General features: G+C 47.1%; 1 protein-coding gene across 2 annotated transcripts in view; it reads left to right on the top strand.

Annotated features, from left to right (window-relative positions):
* Window positions 1–22,542, top strand: part of LOC121542309 (RNA-binding motif, single-stranded-interacting protein 3-like) — a 224,194-nt gene that overhangs the window by 173,168 nt on the left and 28,484 nt on the right. The window lies entirely within an intron of this gene.

The following is a 22,542-nucleotide window of genomic DNA, read 5'->3' as shown; positions in this document are numbered from 1 at the left end:
CAGAGGTGGATGAACGCAATGCCCTCGTTTGGGTGTAGGGACTAATCAGAGCCTGAAGGCACGGAGGTGCCGTTCCCCTCACAGCTCCGTAGGCAAGCACCATGGTCTTGTAGCAGATGCGAGCTTCAACTGGAAACCAGTGGAGTGTGCGGAGGAGCGGGGGTGACGTGAGATAACTTGGGAAGGTTGAACACCAGACGGGCTGCGGCGTTCTGGATGAGTTGTAGGGGTTTAATGGCACAGGCAGGGAGCCCAGCCAACAGCGAGTTGCAGTAATCCAGACGGAAGATGACAAGTGCCTGGATTAGGACCTGTGCCGCTTCCTGTGTAAGGCAGGGTCGTACTCTGCAAATGTTGTAGAGCATGAACCTACAGGATCGGGTCACCGCCTTGATGTTAGCGGAGAACGACAGGGTGTTGTCCAGGGTCACGCCAAGGCTCTTTGCACTCTGGGAGCAGGACACAACAGAGTTGTCAACCGTGATGGCGAGATCATGGAACGGGCAGTCCTATCATAGTCTGTTGCTGGAATAACATATGTGTTATGGCTTTACACTCCTTGCAAAGACGTACCTGTCTAACATAACACAGAGGGTGTTCTTTAATGGAAGCCTCTCCAACAAAATCCAGGTAGAATCAGGAATTCCCCAGGTCAGCTGTCTAGGCCCCTTACTTTTTTCAATCTTTAGTAACGACATGCCACTGGCTTTGAGTAAAGCCAGTGTGTCTATGTATGCGGATGACTCAACACTATACATGTCAGCTACTACAGCGACTGAAATGACTGCAACACTTAACAAAGAGCTGCAGTTAGTTTCAGAATGAGTGGCAAGGAATAGGTTTGTCCTAAACATTTCAAAAACTAAAAGTATTGTATTTTACACAAATCATTCACTAAACCCTAAACCTCAACTAAATCTATTAATGAATAATGTGGAAATTGAGCAAGTTGAGGAGACTAAACTGCTTAGAGTAAACTGGATTGTTAACTGTCATGGTCAAAACATATTGATACAACAGTAGATAGGATGGGGAGAAGTCTGTCTATAATAAAGCGCTGCTCTGTATTCTTAACAGCACTATCAACAACGCAGGTCCTACAGGCCCTAGTTTGCTCCTGGACTACTGTTCAGTCGTGTGGTCAGGTGCCACAAAGAGGGACTTCTTGAAAACAGGGCAGCTCCCGGCTCAAAGTGGAGGAGAGATTGACTTCATCACTACTTGTATTTGTGAGAGGTATTGACATGTTGAATGCACCGAGCTGTCTGTTTGAACTACTGGCGCACAGCTCGGACATTCATGCATACCCCACAAGACATGCCACCAGAGGTCTCTTCACAGTCCCCAAGTCCAGAACAGACTGTGGGAGGCACACAGTACTTCATAGAGCCATGACTACATGGAACTCTATTCCACATCAAGTAACTCATGCCAGCAGTAAAATTAGATTTAAAAAATGGATAAAAATACATGTTATGGAACAGCAGGGACTATGAAGCAACAGAAACATAGACACATGTACAGTGGGGGAAAAAATTATTTAGTCAGCCACCAATTGTGCAAGTTCTGCCACTTAAAAAGATGAGAGAGGCCTGTAATTTTCATCATAGGTACACGTCAACTATGACAGACAAATTGAGAATTCTTTTTTTCTCCAGAAAATCACATTGTAGGATTTTTAATGAATTTATTTGCAAATTATGGTGGAAAATAAGTATTTGGTCACCTACAAACAAGCAATATTTCTGGCTCTCACAGACCTGTAACTTCTTCTTTAAGAGGCTCCTCTGTCCTCCACTCGTTACCTGTATTAATGGCACCTGTTTGAACTTGTTATCAGTATAAAAGACACCTGTCCACAACCTCAAACAGTCACACTCCAAACTCCACTATGGCCAAGACCAAAGAGCTCTCAAAGGACACCAGAAACAAAATTGTAGACCTGCACCAGGCTGGGAAGACTGAATCTGCAATAGGTAAGCAGCTTGGTTTGAAGAAATCAACTGTGGGAGCAATTATTAGGAAATGGGAGACATACAAGACCACTGATGAATCTCCCTCGATCTGGGGCTCCACGCAAGATCTCACCCTGTGGGGTCAAAATGATCACAAGAACGGTGAGCAAAAATCCCAGAACCACACGGGGGGACCTAGTGAATGACCTGCAGAGAGCTGGGACCAAAGTAACAAAGCCTACCATCAGTAACACACTACGCCGCCAGGGACTCAAATCCTGCAGTGCCAGACGTGTCCCCCTGCTAAAGCCAGTACATGTCCAGGCCCGTCTGAAGTTTGCTAGAGTGCATTTGGATGATCCAGAAGAGGATTGGGAGAATGTCATATGGTCAGATGAAACCAAAATATAACTTTTTGGTAAAAACTCAACTCGTCGTGTTTGGAGGACAAAGAATGCTGAGTTGCATCCAAAGAACACCATACCTACTGTGAAGCATGGTGGTGGAAACATCATGCTTTGGGGCTGTTTTTCTGCAAAGGGACCAGGACGACTGATCCGTGTAAAGGAAAGAATGAATGGGGCCATGTATCGTGAGATTTTGAGTGAAAACCTCCTTCCATCAGCAAGGGCATTGAAGATGAAACGTGGCTGGGTCTTTCAGCATGACAATGATCCCAAACACACCGCCCGGGCAACGAAGGAGTGGCTTCGTAAGAAGCATTTCAAGGTCCTGGAGTGGCCTAGCCAGTCTCCAGATCTCAACCCCATAGAGAATCTTTGGAGGGAGTTGAAAGTCCGTGTTGCCCAGCGACAGCCCCAAGACATCACTGCTCTAGAGGAGATCTGCATGGAGGAATGGGCCAAAATACCAGCAACAGTGTGTGAAAACCTTGTGAAGACTTACAGAAAATGTTTGACCTGTGTCATTGCCAACAAAGGGTATATAACAAAGTATTGAGAAACTTTTGTTATTGACCAAATACTTATTTTCCACCATAATTTGCAAATCAATTCATTACAAATCCTACAATGTGATTTTCTGGAAATTTTTTCTCTCATTTTGTCTGTCATAGTTGACGTGTATCTATGATGAAAATTACAGGCCTCTCTCATCTTTTTAAGTGGGAGAACTTGCACAATTGGTGGCTGACTAAATACTTTTTTTCCCCACTGTAAATGATAAAATAACACTATTTATGCATTATGATCATCAGATCAATTACTGCTGTCACTGAACAACAATGTGACGATATTCATACCCATTGACTTTTTCCACATTTTGTTATGTTACAACCTGAATTCAAAATGGGTTACATTGATTTTTTCCCCCACCAATCTACACACAATACCCCCATAATGACAAAGTGAAAACATGACAGTACAGAAATATCTAATTTACATAAAAAAATCATCAAGCTCTGTCAAGATGGTTGTTGATCATTTCTAGACAACCATTTTAGCGTCTTGCCATAGATTTCAAAGCCGATTTAAGTCAAAACTGTAACCAGGCTACTCAGGAACATTCAATGTTGTCTTCGTAAGCAACTCCAGTGTAGATTTGGCCTTGTGTTTTAGGTTATTGTCCTGCTGAAAGGTGAATTTGTCTCCCAGTGTCTGTTGGAAAGCAGACTGAACCAGGCTTTCCTTTAGGACTTTGCCTGTGCTTAGCTCCATTCTGTTTCTTTTTTATCCTGAAAGACTCCCCAGTCCTTAACGAATACAAGCATACCCATAACATGATGCCACCGCTATGCTTGAAAATATGGAGATTGGTACTCAGTAATGTGTTGTATTGGATTTGCCCCAAACATCACACTTCGTATTTAGGACAAAAAGTAAATTGCTTTGCCACTTTTTTTTTTTTTTTTTTTACAGTATTACTTCAGTGCTTTCTTGCAAACATGATTCATGTTTTGGAATATTTTATTCTGTACAGGCTTCCTTATTTTCACTCTGTCATTTAGGTTAGTATTGTGGAGTAACTACAATGTTGTTGATCAATCCTCAGTTTTCTCCTATCACAGCCATTAAACTCTGTGACTGTTTTAAAGTCACCATGGGGCTCATGGTGAAATCCCTGAGCGGTTTCCTTCCTCTCCGGCAGTTGAGATAGGAAGGACGCCTGTGTCTTTGTAGTGTGATGAGGTGATGTTGAAGGAGTCAGTCACAGGAGGGTAAATCACAGAATAACAGGCTTTATTCCGCAATTACAGAGTTACGCAGTAATGCGTCAAAAAACACTCCAGTGCGCAAAACTGTTTTGCGCACTGGAAAATACAAGGCACACAGGGAAATATCCCGGTGATACAAAATACACGGAGCTCCACCGAGCTTCACTATACTCCACAATAAACAATCAGATACAAAGACAAGGGGGCAGAGGGAACACTTATACAGATACTGATGAGGGGATATGAACCAGGTGTGTGTAATAAACCAGACAAAACAAATGGAATGATGAGATGAGGAGCGGCAGTGGCTAGAAGGCCGGTGACGACGAACGCCAAAGCCTGCCCGAACAAGGAGATGAGACAGCCTCGGAGGAAGTCGTGACATGTAGTGACTGGGTGTCTAGCTACACCATCCAAAGTGTAATTAATAACTTCACCATGCTCAAAGGGATATTCAATGTCTGCTTTTTTTATTTTTACCCATCTACCAATAGGTGCCCTTCTTTGCAAGGCATTGGAAAACCTCCCTGATCTTTGTGGTTGAATATGTGTTTGAAATTGGGACCCCACAGATAATTGTATGTGTGGGGTACAGAGATGAGGTAGTCATTCAAAAATCATGTTAAACACTATTGTTGCACACAGAGTGATTCCATGCAACTTACTATGTTGCTGGTAAAGCACATTTTTACTCCTGAACTTATTTAGGGTTGCCATAACAAATGTGTTGAATACTTATTGACTAATTCATTTGTAAAAATTTCGAAATCATAATTACACTTTGACATTATGGGGTATTGTCTGTAGGCCAGTAAAAAAAAAATCTCTATTTAACGGGATCGGTGCCCGTATATGGGATGGTTGAGGTAACGTGCGCTAATGTGATTAGCGTGACTGTTGTAAGTAACAGCAAACATTCCAGGATTAGAGATGGCTGTTTAGTGATGGCTGGAGTTAGTGATGGCTGTTTAGTGATGTCTGGAGTTAATGATGGCTGGAGTTAGTGATGGCTGTTTAGTGATGACTGGAGTTAGTGATGGCTGAAGTTAGCGATGGCTGTTTAGTGATGGCTGTTTAGTGATGGCTGGAGTTAGATATGGCTGGAGTTAGTGATGGATGGAAAACATAAAGGAGATGTATTGCCACATCATGAAACATCTCTATCTCTCTCTCTCTCTCTCTCTCTCTCTCTCTCTTTCTGTCTAATTTCAGACATGAAATGGATCTAGCCTTGGAAAACATAATCAGTTCACTTGATCTGCCGTTGTATTGTGCAACAATCCCCTGGTCTGTATCTATTACTGCAACTCGCTGTTGGCTGGGCTCCCTGCCTGTGCCATTAAACCCCTACAACTCATCCAGAATGCCGCAGCCCGTCTGGTGTTCAACCTTCCCAAGTTCTCTCACATCACCCCCCTCCTCCGCACACTCCACTGGCTTCCAGTTGAAGCTCGCATCCGTTACAAGACCATGGTGCTTGCCTATGGAGCAGTGAGGGGAACGGCACCTCCGTACCTTCAGGCTCTGATCAGTCCCTACACCCAAACGAGGGCATTGCGTTCATCCACCTCTGGCCTGCTGGCTCCCCTTCCTCTGCGGAAGCATAGTTCCCGCTCAGCCCAGTCAAAACTGTTCGCTGCTCTGGCACCCCAATGGTGGAACAAGCTCCCTCACAACGCCAGGACAGCGGAGTCACTCACCACCTTCCGGAGACATTTGAAACCCCACCTCTTTAAGGAATACCTGGGATAGGATAAAGTAATCCTGGTTATCCCACTGGCTATAGGGTGAATGCACCAATTTGTAAGTCGCTCTGGATAAGAGCGTCTGCTAAATGACGTAAATGTAAATGTAAATGTATCTGTTTACAACCCAACCTCAGGGAATACAGCCCACAGATTGATTTCCTTTCTTGCAGTTTGCAAGCATTGTTGTACCAGTTTAGCTGCCGTGTTTATGGAACTATTAACCCCCATCTCTCCACTGTAGCTGGCCGTTTACATGTATAGCTGTACCAGTTTAGCTGCCATATTTATGGAACTATTAACCCTCAGCTCTGGCACTGTCCAGACAATGTGTTCTATCTTCATGTCTGGCCAGAGGTAAATGGACAGGTGAAATTGAGATAATGGGAGAAGATGAGGTTGGTGGGTTTGTGTGCTTCAGAGGGGAGGACAGGTCCCAAATTAATTATGGGCAATGTAGTCTGAATGTGAGTAACTCCAAGCCTCCAAATCTCATTAGGCCTGCATTAGCAGCTGTGTGGGAGAAGAGATGGCTTTTAGTGGGGACCACTCAGACACAGCCTCTCAAACCAGCCTCATTCACTCAGCCCAGTGAGGAAACACAGGGACCTATGAATGGGTTGGGATGGGCTGGGCCTGGAGTGGGGCAGACAGAGACAGAAAGGCCAGAATCAGCCAGACAGAGACAGAAAAACAGCCAGAGTCAGACAGACAGAGACAGAAAGACAGCTAGAGTCAGACAGACAAAGACAGAAAGACAGCCAGAGTCATACAGACAAAGACAGAAAGACAGCCAGAGTCAGACAGACAGAGACAGAAAGACAGCCAGAGTCAGACAGACAGAGACAGAATGACAGCCACAGTCTGTCAGACAGAGATGGAAAGACAGCCAGAGTCAGAAAGACAGAGACAGAAAGACAGCCAGCCAGAGTCAACCAGACAGAGACAGCCAGAGTCAGCCAGACAGAGACAGAAAGACAGCCAGAGTCAGCCAGACAGAGGCAGAAAGACAGCCAGAGTCAAACAGACAGAGACAGAATGACAGCCAGATTAAGCCAGAAAGAGACAGAGAGACAGCCAGAGTCAGACAGACAGAGACAGAAAGACAGCCAAAGTCAGCCAGACAGAGACAGAAAGACAGCCAGAGTCAGACAGACAGAGACAGAAAGACAGCCAGATTAAGCCAGAAAGAGACAGAGAGACAGCCAGAGTCAGACAGAGACAGAAAGACAGCCAGAGTCAGACAGACAGAGACAGAAAGACAGCCAGAGTCAGACAGACAGAATGACAGAATGACAGTCAGAGTCAGACAGAGACAGAAAGACAGCCAGAGTCAGCCAGACAGAGACAGAAAGACAGCCAGTGTCAGCCAGACAGAGACAGAAAGACAGCCAGTTTAAGCCAGACAGAGACAGAAAGACAGCCAGAGTCAGACAGACAGAGACAGAATGACAGCCAGAGTCAACCAGACAGAGACAGAAAGACAGCCAGAGTCAGACAGACAGAGACAGAGACAGACAGAGTCAGCCAGACAGAGACAGAAAGACAGCCAGAGTCAGCCACACAGAGACAGAAAGACAGCCAGATTAAGCCAGACAGAGACAGAAAGACAGCCAGAGTCAGACAGACAGAGACAGAAAGACAGCCAGCCAGAGTCAACCAGACAGAGACAGCCAGAGTCAGCCAGACAGAGACAGAAAGACAGCTAGAGTCAGCCAGACAGAGGCATAAAGACAGCCAGAGTCAGCCAGACAGAGGCATAAAGACAGCCAGAGTCAGACAGACAGAGACAGAAAGACAGCCAGAGTCAGACAGACAGAGACAGAACGACAGCCAGAGTCAGACAGACAGACAGAAAGACAGCCAGAGTCACACACCTCTTTCTCCTCCCTCTTTCCCCTCTCTATCTCTCTCTCTCACGTTCTCTCACTCACTCTCTCTCTCTCTCTTTCTCTCTCTCTCGCTCTCTCTCTCTCATTATCTCTCACGCTCGCTCTCACTCTCTCTCTCGCTCTCAATCTTTCTCTCTCTCTCTCTTTCACTCTCTCTCTCACCTTTTCTCTCTCTCTCTCTCTCTCTCTCTCTCTTTCTCTCTCTTTCTCCTTCTCTCGCTTTCTCTCTCTTCTCTCTCTCATTCTCTCTCTCTCTCTCTCTCTCACTCTATTTCTCCTCTCTCTCGCTCTCTCTCTCCTATCTCTCTCACTCACTCTCTCTCCTCTCTCTCTCTCTCTCTCTCTCCTATCTCTCTCACTCACTCTCTCTCTCTCCTCTCTCTCTCTCTCTCTCTCTCTCTCTCTCTCTCAATTTCAATTCAATTCAATTTAAGGGCTTTATTGGCATGGGAAACGTGTGTTAACATTGCCAAAGCAAGTGAAGTAGATAGTAAACAAAAGTGAAATAAACCATTAATATTAACAGTAAACATTACACTCAGAAGTTTTAAAAGAATAAAGGTCTCTCTCTCTCTCTCTCTCTCTCTATCTGCCTTTACTTCTTCCTCTGTGTGTCTGTCTGACTGTGTGTGAGTTTGTGTGTGTGCCTGAAACACACGTCCGTGTGTGTATCAAATCCCCCTGACCCATAATCTCCAGACCCCTATCAATCATGTTAAAGGGCTGATGTGGTCACAGCTCATTGCAGCGCTGCATTAAAGGGCTGATGTGGTCACAGCTCATTGCAGTGCTGCATTAAAGGGTTGATGTCATCACAGGTCATTGCAGCGCTGCATTAGAGGGTTGATATCATCACAGGTCATGATAATGACAGAGTAACGATACCTACGTTTACCAAGCAACACCAGGCAGGGTAATGACAGAGTAATGATACCTACGTTTACCAAGCAACACCAGGCAGGGTAATGACAGAGTAATGATACCTACGTTTACCAAGCAACACCAGGCAGGGTAATGACAGAGTAATGATACCTACGTTTACCAAGCAACACCAGGCAGAGTAATGTCAGAGTAATGATACCTAAGTTTACCAAGCAACACCAGGCAGGGTAATGACAGAGTAATGATACCTATGTCTACCAAACAACACCAGGCAGGGTAATGACAGAGTAACGATACCTACGTTTACCTGAGTGGCGCAGTGGTCTAAGGCACTGCATCGCAGTGCTAACTGTGCCACTAGAGATCCTGGTTCGAATCCAGGCTCTGTCGCAGCCGGCCGCGACCGGGAGACTCATGGGCGGCGCACAATTGGCCCAGCGTCGTCCAGGGTAGGGGAGGGAATGGCCGGCAGGGATGTAGCTTAGTTGATAGAGCATGGCGTTTGCAACGCCAGGGTTGTGGGTTCAATTCCCACGGGGGGCCAGTATAAAACAATAAAAAATATGTATTCACTAACTGTAAGTCGCTCTGGATAAGAGCGTCTGCTAAATAACTAAAATGTAATGTAAATGTAACACCAGGCAGGGTAATGACAGAGTAATGATACCTACGTCACCAAGCTACACCAGGCAGGGTAATGACAGAGTAACGATACCTACGTTTACCAAGCAACACCAGGCAGGGTAATGACAGAGCGAGATAAGAGAGTGATAGGAATAGGAGATATAGAAAAAAATAGGAATATATAAAGGAAAGAGAAAGGAAAGAAAAGTGAAGGAGAAATCAAACGAGACAGAAAGTCTGACTTCCTCAGTCTGTGGTGGTTTTCTCTCTGTGTGGGACAGACAGACAGACAGCCAGACAGACAGACAGACAGACAGTAGTGTAGTAACAGCTGCTGCTGCTGTTTAGGGGGAACAGAGTGTTCTAGGCAGGAACATGAAAAGGAAGGGAGGGAGGTTTGGGATATAGTCCAGACTGTCTCACAGCCAGCCACTGTGTTGTGATTCACCCTAACTTCCTCTAGCTGATCCTGGATCAGGTCCTGTGGTTCCAACCCAACAACTCACAGTCAGAACACAAGTAACTATTCATTAGATCACCAGTAACCACCAGACAACATCAGGACACCAGTAACCACCAGACAACATCATGACACCAGTAACTATCCATTAGAACACCAGTAACTACCAGACAACATCAAGACACCAGTAACTATCCATTAGAACACCAGTAACCACCAGACAACATCAAGACACCAGTAACTATCCATTAGAACACCAGTAAACACCAGTAACCACCAGACAACATCAGGACACCAGTAACACCAGACAACATCAAGACACCAGTAACTATCCATAAGAACACCAGTAACCACCAGACAACATCAGGACACCAGTAACTATCCATTAGAACACCAGTAACCACCAGACAACATCAGGACACCAGTAACGATCCATTAGAACACCAGTAACCACCAGACAACATCAGGACACCAGTAACTATCCATTAGAACACCAGTAACCACCAGACAACATCAGAACACCAGTAACTATCCATTAGAACACCAGTAACCACCAGACAACATCAGGACACCAGTAACTATCCATTAGAACACCAGTAACCACCAGACAACATCAGAACACCAGTAACTATCCATTAGAACACCAGTAACCACCAGACAACATCAGGACACCAGTAACTATCGATTAGAACATCAGTAACCACCAGACAACATCAGAACACCAGTAACTATCCATTAGAACACCAGTAACCACCAGACAACATCAGAACACCAGTAACTATCCATTAGAACAGTAACCACCAGACAACATCAGGACACCAGTAACTATCCATTAGAACACCAGTAACCACCAGACAACATCAGAACACCAGTAACCACCAGACAACATCAGGACACCAGTAACTATCCATTAGAACACCAGTAACCACCAGACAACATCAGGACACCAGTAACTATCCATTAGAACACCAGTAACCACCAGACAACATCAAGACAACAGTAACCACCAGACAACATCAGGACACCAGTAACTATCCATTAGAACACCAGTAACCACCAGACAACATCAGGACACCAGTAACTATCCATTAGAACACCAGTAACAACCAGACAACATCAGGACACCAGTAACTATCCATTAGAACACCAGTAACCACTAGACAACATCAGGACACCAGTAACTATCCATTAGAACACCAGTAACCACCAGACAACATCAGAACACCAGTAACCACCAGACAACATCAGGACACCAGTAACTATCCATTAGAACACCAGTAACCACCAGACAACATCAGGACACCAGTAACTATCCATTAGAACACCAGTAACCACCAGACAACATCAGGACACCAGTAGCTATCCATTAGAACACCAGTAACCACCAGACAACATCAGAACACCAGTAACTATCCATTAGAACACCAGTAACCACCAGACAACATCAGGACACCAGTAACTATCCATTAGAACACCAGTAACCACCAGACAACATCAGAACACCAGTAACTATCCATTAGAACACCAGTAACCACCAGACAACATCAGGACACCAGTAACTATCGATTAGAACACCAGTAACCACCAGACAACATCAGAACACCAGTAACTATCCATTAGAACACCAGTAACCACCAGACAACATCAGAACACCAGTAACTATCCATTAGAACAGTAACCACCAGACAACCCTGGGACAACATACATCAGGACACCAGTAACCACCACACATCCCTGGGACAACATACATCAGGACAGCAGTATAAACAGAGGAAACATAACACCCAATGAGCTTTGCAGTTATAGCAATGTTCCCTCAAAAGAAATGAGGCACTGAGCAAATTTCAGTTCTGCTGAGCGCAAACTTGAACGTTGTGAAAATTCGGTGCTACTTCCAGCTTGTGTTTACTGTGAACACTGAGGCTGTAGCAGCTTTAAGTTACAGTTGAATTAGTGGCCAAGTAAGCTACTGTGGATATTTGATGGTTACTGGTGTTCTAATCGATAGTTACTGGTGTCATTATCCATATATGGCAATGGTCTATTTGCATAAACAGTAGGCCTATTGCAGCTCTGATTGGTTATGCAGCACTGGTCTGTGTAGAGTTTGGGCTGAGTCGTGTGCAATAGAATCCTACTCCGAAGCGTCCTGCCTAAAGCAAAATCTCTTGCATAGTTTTGTTTCGGTATGTTCCATTGAAAGTGGCTAATATTGCGTTGATTCGATCACAATTGTCACAGTAAAGGGAAACGTTGATAGTTATAACTAATAGGGAAAATTCTGTGTGCTGGGAGCTTCCATGCTCCCAGCACACATGAACAATAGGCAGAGACCAACTTTAATAATATAATAATATAATATGCCATTTAGCAGACGCTTTTATCCAAAGCGACTTACAGTCGTGCGTGCATACTGTCACGGTTTACTAAGCCAGAACCCAGAAGCAGACCAGGACAAGGTACTTTGAGACAAAGGTGAGTGTTTATTGAATAGACTCCCGAGTGAGGCTGAATAATCCAGGGAACAGAGCGGGTGGCGTGGATGGGTTGTTGAGGGTGCAGTGGTGGGTCCAGAAATGGCTCGGCAGCCGCCGACCATCAGGCAGAGGTTGGGCGAAGGTTCCGGGTGAGAAACTGCAGACAGAACAAAACGGAGGTAAGTACACAGCAATTCAACAAGGTGCAAAACAACAAAACTAACGCTAGATGTTTCCAGGCTGATACACGGACAAACATACTGTTCATGGCTAACGATCCGGCAGGAACTGGATGTTAGGCCAGAGCCTAAGAAGGGTGATGATCAGGACCAGGTGTGCAGATTGCTGATGGGATGCAGGTGCGGAAAACAAGAGAGCTCCCCGGAGCGTTCCCGAACCCTCGGGAAACTGGAGATCACGAACAGGAAAACTAATCACCAGACAGGACCCGACTCAGACTGCCGGGATCGTTACAGTACCCCCCCTCCGACGAACGCCACCGGGCGGACTCCCCGGAGCGCCAGGATGGAGGCGGTAGAAGTCACTGATGAGGTCAGCATCTAGGACCTGTCGCCGCGGAATCCAACTCCTCTCTTCAGGGCCATACCCCTCCCAGTCCACGAGATACTGGAAACCCCGGCCCCGCCGTCTGGAATCCATGATGCGACGCACCGTGTAGGCAGGACCACCTCCGATCATCCGAGGAGGAGGAGGAGGAGGCGGAGGAGGCAACAGAGGACTGAGGAAGACAGGCTTGAGGCAGGAGACATGAAAGGTGGGATGGACTCTGAGCGTCCTCGGTAGTTTGAGTCGAACTGCCACTGGATTGATCACCTTCTCCACCACAAACGGACCAATGAACTTCGGTAACAACTTCCTAGACTCAGTCCGTAACGGAAGATCCCGTGTGGCCAACCAAACCCCTATCTCCGATGGTATAGGTGGGAGCGGGGATCCGGCGACGATTCGCCTGGAGCTGATACCGGTCCGAAACTCTAAGGAGTGCCTTTCTGGCCCGATGCCAGGTCCGGTGGCAACGAGCGAATATGGGCCTGAACCGAAGGCACTGAGAGCTCCTTCTCCTGAGAAGGGAACAGGGGAGGTTGGTAGCCATACAGGCACTGGAAGGGAGACATCCCAGTGGCAGATGTAGGGAGAGTATTGTGGGCATACTCAACCCAAGGCAACTGAGAGACCCAGGAGGTGGGGTTGGAAGAGACCAGACAGCGTAGCGTGGATTCCATCTTCTGGTTGGCTCTCTCCGCCTGACCATTGGATTGGGGGTGAAAACCAGATGTGAGACTGACTGTAGCTCCAATGGCCAAACAGAAGGACTTCCAGACAGCAGAGGTAAACTGAGGGCCACGGTCGGAAACGATATCACTGGGCAAACCGTGGACCCTGAAAACCTCCCTAACCAGGATCTCGGACGTCTCCGAGGCAGAGGGAAGCTTGGCAATTGGCACAAATTGGGCGAACTTGCTGAATCTGTCCACGATAGTCAGAACGACCGTGTTCCCCTCAGAAGCGGGCAACCCAGTGACGAGGTCCAGGGCCAGATGCGACCATGGTCGCCGGGGAATAGGAAGGGGGTGAAGTAGTCCAGAGCTGGGCCGATTGGTACTCTTATTCTGCGCACACACTGGACAGGCAGCAACAAAACCCCGAGTATCCTCGGCCATGGCAGGCCACCAAAAACGTCTGCGAAGAAACGCCATTGTCCGAGCCACGCCAGGGTGACAAGCCATCTTGCTGGCGTGGGACCATTTGAGGACAGCAGGACGAACCGACTCAGGCACAAACAACCGACCGGGTGGACCGTTACCGGGACCGGGCTGAGTCCGAAGGGCCGCCAGCACCTCCTCCTCAATCTTCCACCTAACTGCTCCCACGACGCAGTTCCGGGGGGAGAATTGTCTCGGTCTTGGACCCACTCTCCTCCGTCTTGGAGAACATCCGGGACAAGGCGTCCGCCTTGCCGTTCTTAGATCCAGGTCGGAACGTCAGGGAAAACTTGAATCGTCCGAAAAACAACGCCCACCTGGCCTGACGGGAGTTGAGACGTTTAGCCGATTGCACGTAAGCAAGATTCTTGTGGTCAGTCCAGACAATAAACGGTTGCTCCGCCCCCTCCAACCAGTGGCGCCACTCCTCCAAGGCAAGTTTCACCGCGAAGCTCCCGGTTACCCACATCGTAATTCCTCTCCGCAGGCGAAAGGCGACGAGAGTAGTAGGCGCAGGGATGGAGTTTACTGTCCGTGGAGCATCGCTGCGACAGGATGGCGCCAACTCCCACATCAGACGCGTCCACTTCAACGACGAACTGACGGGCCGTGTCCGGTTGAGAGAGAATCGGTGCGTTGGTGAATCGCCTCTTCAAATCCAGAAACGCTCGATCCGCCTCCGGATTCCACTTGAAGGTCCTGATACTGGAAGTCAAGGCAGTTAACGGAGCGGCCACACGGCTGTAATCCCCGGATGAATCTGCGGTAGAAATTCGCAAACCCCAAAAATCTCTGGAGCTGCAATCTCGTACCGGGCTGGGCCCATTCCAGAACCGCTCTAACCTTCTCCTGGTCCATCCTAATCTCTCCCCTGGAGATGATGTACCCGAGAAAGGATGTCGTGTGGGCGTGAAACTCGCACTTCTCGGCCTTCACGAACAGGCGATTCTCCAACAATCGCTGCAGAACCTGCCGGACATGCTGGACGTGGTCGGAAGGTTCCTTCGAGAAGATCAGAATGTCATCCAGGTAAACAAACACAAAGAGACCGATCATATCTCTCAGGACGTCGTTCACCATACTCTGGAATACCGCTGGAGCATTGGTCAGTCCAAACGGCATCACCTGATACTCGAAGTGACCCATCAGTGTATTGAAACCCGTCAACCACTCGTCCCCCTCTCTGATCCGGACCATGTGATACGCATTGCGTAGGTCTAGCTTGGTGAATACCGTAGCACCCTGTAAGGAGTCGAAGGCAGAACTCATCAAGGGCAGGGGATACTTGTTCTTGACCGTGATGTCATTCAACCCCCGATAATCAATACACGGTCGAAGAGAGCCATCCTTCTTACCCACAAAGAAGAATCCTGCCCCCCAGGGGTGATGACGAGGGACGAACGAGACCAGCAGCTAGGGACTCCTTGATGTAGGTCTCCAAAGCCTCACGTTCAGGTCGGGAGATACTGTATAACCTTCCCTTGGGGTAGACAGCTCCAGGGAACAGGTTGATGGCACAATCATATGGTCGGTGGGGAGGAAGTGACAGAGCCTTCTGCTTACTGAAAACTTCCCCCAAATCGTGATATGTCTCGGGAACCAGGGACAAATCTGGGGGTTTAACCTCAATCACCTGACTGGGAACCGAATGGGGGCAGGCAGTCTTGAGACAGTTAGCATGACAATCAAGGCTCCAACTTCGTTACCTTGCCCGTCACCCAATCGAACGTGGGATTGTGTTCCTTCAGCCAGGGGTATCCAAGGACCAGAGGAACATGGGAAGACGGCAGAATGAAGAATGAAATCATCTCAGAATGATTCCCCGACAACCGCATCTTAACCGGTTCAGTCCTCATCGTGATACGTGCCAGCCTACTGCCGTTCAGAGTGGTCGCTTCAATGGCTTCCGGCAATTGCTCCTTGGAAAGCCCCAGCTGTTCCACCAACTTCGGCATCAAGAAAGCTTCCATCGGCACCTGAATCGATAAAAGCGTTAATCGCTAAGCTCTGATTCCTGTTCACAAGGGTAGCCGGGAAACGGGGTCTGACAGAGGTACTGAGAGGTTGAAACTGGCTCGCTAAAAGTCCTCCCAACTTTAGCGAGCCGGGCAGTTTGACGACCGCCGAAACAAGTGGAGATGTAATGTCCCGAGCTACCACAGTAGAGGCAGCAGTTGGTCTTACGTCTATGTTGACGCTCCTCCTTGGTTAACCCGTGCCGCCCCCACTTGCATGGGTTCAGAATCGGAAGAGAGGACCTCTCCACTAATCCTTTGTGGTGGAGAATGATCGACGTGTTCTGGTCCACCACCCGACCCGACTGGGAACTGAGAAGCTGATCGATTGGACGGACCCCATTGCTTCTCCCTCCTTCGCTCTCGGACTCGATTATCCACCCGAATAGACAAGGCTACCAAGCTGTCCAGGTCACTAGGCTCCGGATAGGAGATCAACTCATCCTTGAGCTGCTCCGACAGACCCTGGTAAAAGGCCGCTTGCAGAGACTCCTCGTTCCACCCACTCTCCACAGCCAACGTCTTGAACTCGATCACGAAGTCGGCCACGCTGCGAGTTCCTTGGTGAAGTGAAAACAGGCGCCTAGCTGCGTCCCTCCCTCGGACGGAATGGTCGAAGAGCTTCCTCATCTCGGCCGTGAACCCCTGGTATGAAGCCATGCAGGGGTCTTGTCGTTCCCAAACGGCTGAAGCCCACTCCAGCGCTCGACCACGCAGCAACGCAATCACAAAGGCTATCCTAGCCTTGTCTGTGGCATAAGAGTAGGGCTGTAGATCGAACACTAATCCACACTGCATAAGGAAGGAACGGCATCTTCCCAGCTCCCCCTCATATTTATCCGGCGTCGGAACCTTGGGCTCACGGAAGGACACCGCTCCAGACGCGGCAGGCGAGATGGGTGAAACCGGTAGTGGATCCTCCACCGGAAACTCGCGCTGGTTCTGGACCTCCGTCAGACCGGTAGAAAGGTTCCGAACTGCCAACGCGATCTCCTGTAGCTCCGTGCTATGATGGCCCAACATCTTCTCCTGATGGGTAATGGCATGGCGAACAGAGTCCAGGTCCGCTGGGTTCATTACTGGCCGGATCGTTCTGTCACGGTTTACTAAGCCAGAACCCAGAAGCAGACCAGGACAAGGTACTTTGAGACAAAGGTGAGTGTTTATTGAATAGACTCCCGAGTGAGGCTGAATAATCCAGGGAACAGAGCGGGTGGCGTGGATGGGTTGTTGAGGGTGCAGTGGTGGGTCCAGAAATGGCTCGGCAGCCGCCGACCATCAGGCAGAGGTTGGGCGAAGGTTCCGGGTGAGAAACTGCAGACAGAACAAAACGGAGGTAAGTACACAGCAATTCAACAAGGTGCAAAACAACAAAACTAACGCTAGATGTTTCCAGGCTGATACACGGACAAACATACTGTTCATGGCTAACGATCCGGCAGGAACTGGATGTTAGGCCAGAGCCTAAGAAGGGTGATGATCAGGACCAGGTGTGCAGATTGCTGATGGGATGCAGGTGCGGAAAACAAGAGAGCTCCCCGGAGCGTTCCCGAACCCTCGGGAAACTGGAGATCACGAACAGGAAAACTAATCACCAGACAGGACCCGACTCAGACTGCCGGGATCGTTACACATACATTTTTGTGTGTGGGTGGTCCCGGGGATCGAACCCACTACCTTGGCGTTACAAGCGCCGTGCTCTACCAGCTGAGCTACAGAGGACCACTTGTAGGGAGATGCATCAATTTGTTCCAGAGTGCCATTCTCAATCAGCACAGAGAAATGTGGAGGTTAATCCTCCTCTCCTCTCCTCTCCTCTCCTCTCCTCTCCTCTTCTCTCCTCTCCTCTCCTCTCCTCTCCTCTCCTCTCCTCTCCTCTCCTCTCCTCTCCTCTCCTCTCCTCTCCTCTCCTCTCCTCTCCTCTCCTCCCCTAACATCTCCATTAAAGCCCTGAAGCCATCCATCCAGAACACAATACAGTACACCAAGTCAAACCCAGCTTCTCCAGCGTACAAAGAGAGCTGTAAAAACCAGAAGAAAAGGGATTAACATTATTAAGAATGTCATAAATCAACTGTAATGTAATATAATATGAAATATGAAACTCCTCTCCCCCAGGATTAAAGACAGAGTCAGCATTAGATCTGAAGCCAGCCAGCATTCAGCCAGTCAGTTGATTTACACCAGCCAGCCAAGCTAGCATTTGATCTGAGAGCCGGTGTATCTTAGCCTGGTTAAACCTGAATGTACATATGATCTCACTGTGGTTCTGTAGTACAGTGTGTCTTAATTAATGTGTCCCTCATATACTTGATCATCCTCCATGAGACAAACTGCAGGGCAACTTCCTGATTAGAAGTGAAGCCAGTGTTTTATGAGGAGACTATTTATTTATTTATTTATTTATTTAACTAGGCAAGTCATTTAAGATCAAATTCTTATTTACAATGACGGCCTACCCCGGCCAAACCCGGCCAACGCTGAGCCAATTGTGCGCCGCCCTATGGGACTCCCAACCACAGCTGGATTGTGATACAGCCTGGAATCGAACCAGGGTCTGTAGTGACACCTCTAGCACTGAGATGCAGTGCCTTAGACCACTGCGCCACTCGGGAGCCCAGTGTTTTTCTGAGAGGTATACTGATTTCTGATTGGGTGGTTGATCTCATGTATCTGGTTTTTATGTCATCCAGCATATTAGGGTTGGGCGGTATCCAGATTTTCATGTAGTCATACCTTCCTTCTCTAATCCCGGGATGTATGATATTACTGCTTTAATACACAAGGGGGCGCCAAATAAACACGAAAAAGCCCATTGCGCGTCTATTACCAGATTTGTAACAAAATTAGCACAAGTAATATTGCATTTCTATGGAGGCTGCTAGCTAAATATGCTAACGGCCGCAAATAAAAATAAATGAATGGCAAAGACAGGTAATCCAGCTCATAAAGTTATACATACAGTATATAGGTAGGAGCTAACGAATGCCATTTTTGGTGAGTTTGGACATTTACAAACAAATGTGAACAAGAGACAAATGAACAAAGTTTTTACACATGCTTGTCTGAAGGAAGAACAGTACTGACTCTGAAACGGCATGTGTACACGCTGTGTCTCTGTGGAGTCTGGAGTCGCTAGGGCAATGGGCCTGCCTGCTCAGAGAAGAGGGGGGAGGAGCAGACAGGCCGAGAACGGACGAGAAAAAACACAAGGAAATCAAACAGTGGCAGCTGTACAGATAACTCATCCAAAGGGCTTTGACTTCTCAAACTCGGCAGAAAGCTAACACAATATGATGCCCTGTCACCTTATTAATTCAGTAACTTACTTAGATAACTTGCAGGTTAAACTTATGGGTTGTGTTAACGCAGAATTCTGCGTTTTTCAGGCAGGAAAAAATGATAAAACGCATAAGAAATATCTTGCTGCCAGTTCTAAAATTGTCACGATCGTCATACATAGAGGAGGACCAAGGCGCAGCGTTGAAGGCGAACATATTTATTTAATAAATGATCACACGATCAAAACAACAAAACGATGACGTGACAGTCAATGGTAATACACAAACCAAACACGAACAAGAAACCACACCAAATGAATGCCTAACGGCTACCTAAGTATGACTCCCAATCAGAGACAACGAGCTACAGCCGTCTCTGATTGGGAGCCACCCTGGCCAACATAGATATACCAAACCAGAAAGTGAAACCTAGAACACACATAGACTATACACACCCTGGCTCAACATATTAGAGTCCCCAGAGCCAGGGCGTGACAAAAATGCTTCTGTAATTTCCGTTCGGCATCAGACTAATGTTGTGCGTCAGTTGCACTTCTCCACTCCGATGAGAATTCATAGATGAGAATTCACAAATGGGCATTCCATCAACAGACAGCGCTCTGACTGAGGTGTAGCTACTTTTCTCCGGTACTCTTCTTGGTGTAGCCTGTCTACTTTTCTGTGGTAAAATGAAAATTTAACTTTAAAACATTAGGAAATTTAGTAGGCTACATTATTTCTATCATAAACATTAGACATATGATGGCCATGCATAGTTTTAGCAAAAAATATGTTTATTTTTCATTGTAAGCTCATTTACTTGTGTGACTGCCAGCCAAATAGCGTTGCACTTCTGTTGTCATCTGATGAAAATTAAGCTACTTTCTGCCGAATGTGTTGCACTAATGGATTTTCTGTGAGGGAAAACTATGGTTGCGTGTCCCTGATAATTCTATTGAAGCAAAAAAAACAATGTTGACTTTTAATATAAAATGCCACCTCTGTCAATACACAGCTGGACTCACCCGCTTCCGCTTTCTCCTGTTGTGCTATTTACAAACAAACACATGACTGGCTCAACTGTTCTGGGGAACTATGGTAAGATTCATAATGTAAAATAATGTGACAAGTGAAATGAAGAATGCGATCTGCTTTATCTCCTAACGTATTGCACAAATTGACTGCAGGTATTGACTTAAAAAGTTGCTACAAATATAACAATTTATTTAAAAACTTCAAAAAAATTGTTTCAACGGTATTGATGGTAGTGAAAAACGTTCCGTGGCTATTTCCAAATACCCCGGTATAAGGTATATACTGGATACCGCCCAAGTCTACGACAGATTGTTGTTTTTGATTGGTCAAGGTTATGATTCTGTGACTGTTTGATTGGTCCAAGGTGAGGCATGATATCCACAGCCTGACTATGTGTATATATTGGGATATATTGCATGAATGGATGTGTTTGATTGGTCCAAGGTGAGGCATGATATTCACAGCCTACTTGTCGTAATGAAGGATATCAGCTGAATGCCTGTGATCGGTCGGTGTTGATCATTTTAGGTTTATTGTCTCGGCTCTACTGTGTGGGTGTGGTTATCTATCAAAGTTGGTGGACAGCAGCGGCCAAACTCTTTTTCCGGAGGGAGGGAGGGAGGGAGGGAGGGAGGGAGGGAGGGAGAGAGAGAGAGAGAGAGAGAGAGAGAGAGAGAGAGAGAGAGAGAGAGAGAGAGAGAGAGAGAGAGAGAGAGAGAGAGAGAGAGAGAGAGAGAGAGAGAGAGAGAGAGAGAGAGAGAGAGAGAGAGAGAGCTCCTTCAGAATATAACATCACAAATCAACTGCTGTAACCTTTTAGGCTGTCTCAACAGAGATGCCCAGAGAAACCACATGAGTCTCTCTCGCTCCCTTTCCCTCTCGCTGCCCCCCCCTCTCTTAGTTCCTCTCCATGTCGCTCTGTTGAATTTGTTGCAGATCGATCCCTGTTTCAATCTAAGCAGGAATACATTAACATGTCATGGCACTGTGGTGATGCCAACTCAGATAGCGTAACATGGGATGCGTCCCAAATGCCCCCAATGTAACACTTTATATGGATAGTCCATCTGAAGATGCTCTACAGACTATCTACAGACTATCAATAACATGTAAACTCCACCCTATTCCTGTTTCCTGCATTAGCATGGTTTGTGCCTATTTCCTGCATTAGCATGGTGTGTGTGTCCTGTTTCCTGCATTAGCATGGTGTGTGTGTGTCCTGTTTCCTGCATTAGCAGGGTGTGTGTGTCCTGTTTCCTGCATTAGCATGGTGTGTGTGTCCTGTTTCTTGCATTAGCATGGTGTGTGTCCTGTTTCCTGCATTAGCATGGTGTGTGTGTCCTGTTTCCTGCATTAGCACGGTGTGTGTAGCCTGTTTCCTGCATTAGCATGGTGTGTGTGGCCTGTTTCAAATCAAATCAAATCAAATTTTATTGGTCACATGCGCCGAATACAACAGGTGCAGACATTACAGTGAAATGCTTACTTACAGCCCTTAACCAACAGTGCATTTATTTTAAACAAAAAAGTAAAAATAAAACAACAACAACAAAAAAAGTGTTGAGAAAAAAAAGAGCAGAAGTAAAATAAAGTGACAGTAGGGAGGCTATATATACAGGGGGGTACCGTTGCAGAGTCAATGTGCGGGGGCACCGGCTAGTTGAGGTAGTTGAGGTAATATGTACATGTGGGTAGAGTTAAAGTGACTATGCATAAATACTTAACAGAGTAGCAGCAGCGTAAAAAGGATGGGGTGGGGGGGCAGTGCAAATAGTCCGGGTAGCCATGATTAGCTGTTCAGGAGTCTTATGGCTTGGGGGTAGAAGCTGTTGAGAAGTCTTTTGGACCTAGACTTGGCACTCCGGTACCGCTTGCCGTGCGGTAGCAGAGAGAACAGTCTATGACTAGGGTGGCTGGAGTCTTTGACAATTTTGAGGGCCTTCCTCTGACACCGCCTGGTATAGAGGTCCTGGATGGCAGGAAGCTTTGCCCCAGTGATGTACTGGGCCGTACGCACTACCCTCTGTAGTGCCTTGAGGTCGGAGGCCAAGCTGTTGCCATACCAGTCGGTGATGCAACCAGTCAGGATGCTCTCGATGGTGCAGCTGTAGAATTTTTTGAGGATCTGAGGACCCATGCCAAATCTTTTTAGTCTCCTGAGGGGGAATAGGCTTTGTCGTGCCCTCTTCACGACTGTCTTGGTGTGTTTGGACCATGATAGTTCGTTGGTGATGTGGACACCAAGGAACTTGAAGCTCTCAACCTGTTCCACTACAGCC

Source organism: Coregonus clupeaformis, chromosome 17 (genome assembly GCF_020615455.1).
Source record: "Coregonus clupeaformis isolate EN_2021a chromosome 17, ASM2061545v1, whole genome shotgun sequence".
NCBI lineage: Eukaryota > Metazoa > Chordata > Actinopteri > Salmoniformes > Salmonidae > Coregonus > Coregonus clupeaformis.
This window is presented reverse-complemented; position numbering and strand designations above follow the sequence as displayed.